Here is a 1,828-nt window from a genome sequence, read left to right as displayed (position 1 = left end):
CTTGCCCCCCCCCCCCGCAGTATGCACATCATCGCAAACTCCATAGGGAGCCCTCGGTGCAGAGGTGCGATTCATCGATCCCTTGGTTAAGCGCATTGGGGGGAAAACAGCACACACACGAAAATGACTCACCCACACTTGCATCTGATAATGCACTGACAGACTGTGCCTGCAGCTTCAAAGGGAGGTGTGATCGGGCAACTGCGGGTCAAATGCCTCCGGAAGAAATAGCCTCGCTCCCCTCTCCCTGTTTTTCTGTCACATGTTACTGCAACCCTAATGGCTGATGGGTATTTTGGCAGAGCTGTCAGTGGTCTCTCCTAACAGTTGAACATGCACTGAATCTGCAATGAACATTTGGGGGGCCACAGGCCCCGGCTTCCACTAGGGGTATCACTTTCAGCCAAGTTCATTGGGGCTGATCCACACATTGTCATGCCTTTGAGAGAAATTCCCAGAGGCAACCACAATGTCTTTGTAACCCTTTTAGCGTTGCCAACCTCCAGGTAGTGGCTAGAAATCTCTCGCTATTACAACTGATCTCCAGGTGACAGAGATCAGTTCACCTGGAGAAAACGGCTGCTTTGGAAGGTGTGCTCTATGACATCATACCCCATTGAAGTCTCCAGGTATTTCCCAACCTGAACCTGGCAACCCTAGTCCCTTGATCATAGAATCATAGAGCTGGAAGGGACCTCCAGGGTCATCTCGTCCAACCCCCTGAAGGCAGGAAATTCACAAATTCCCCCCCCCCTCACCCCCAGGGACCCCTGTTCCACACCCAGAAAATGACAAAAAAAACCTCCAGGATCTCCAGCCAAACTGGCCTGGAGAAAAATTGGTGCCTGACCCCAAAGTGGCGATCAGCATTTCCCTGGGCGTGTAAGAAAGGGCCACGAGAACTAAGCACTGATGGGTCGATGATAGACCCATTCCCAGTCATAAAAGAACAAATCCACAACAATAACCAGTTCTTGTAGGAAAAGTGCCTTTTTGCACCTTGACTCCAATCCTTCCACACAATAAAGGGCCTCTTGAAGAGAAAGGGAATTTTCCCCCATAGATGACGGTGAAAAGAGATGGCTCCGGGCATCCTTGAAAAGAGGGGCATTATTCAGGAAGATGGGAAATGAGATGGATCTTGAGAGGAAGGTCAAAGCCAACTCCTTTCTTTGTGCTCACAACAGGCTGGTCTGATAAAGCTTTTTGACTGGAGGGAAGAGATGCATTGTGACGGTCCACAGAAGGATTAGCCTGCCTTTTACAAAGCACTAGAGAGGGAACCCTTTCAAACTGAGCAACTATTCTTTAACCTAAAGCTGAGAGCCAAGGTACACTTAATAGGAACCAGAGAGAGAGAGAGAGAGGAATTTACGTAGGGTTGCCAACCTCCAGGTGAGACCTGTAGATCTCCCGCTATTACAATTGCTCTCCAGATGACCAAGATCAGTTCCCCAGGAGAAAATGGCTGCTCTGGAAGGTGGACTCTATGGGGGGAGGAGGAAGAGGAGGAGGAGGAGGAAGAAGAAGAAGAATTGGATTTGTACCCTGCTCTTCACTTACAATCTCCTTCCATTCCTCTCCCCACAACAGACAGCCTGTCAGGTAGGTGGGGCTGAGAGAGCTCCCTCAAGAACTCCTCTTATTTATTTATTTATCCTTCAATAATTGAGAGAATGGCTCTGAGAGAACTTGTGACTGGCCCAAGGTCACACCAGCAGCTGCACAGGGAGGAGTGGGGAATCAAGCCCGGTTCTCCCGATTAGAGTCCAGCGCTCTTAGCCACTACACCACCAGTCACCTTGTGAGGGTAGGTGGGGCTGAGAGA

The sequence above is a fragment of the Gekko japonicus genome, unplaced genomic scaffold, assembly GCF_001447785.1.
Source record: "Gekko japonicus isolate JY-2015 unplaced genomic scaffold, Gekko_japonicus_V1.1 scaffold1065, whole genome shotgun sequence".
NCBI classification, from domain to species: domain Eukaryota; kingdom Metazoa; phylum Chordata; class Lepidosauria; order Squamata; family Gekkonidae; genus Gekko; species Gekko japonicus.
Note: the sequence above shows the minus strand (reverse complement) of the source record.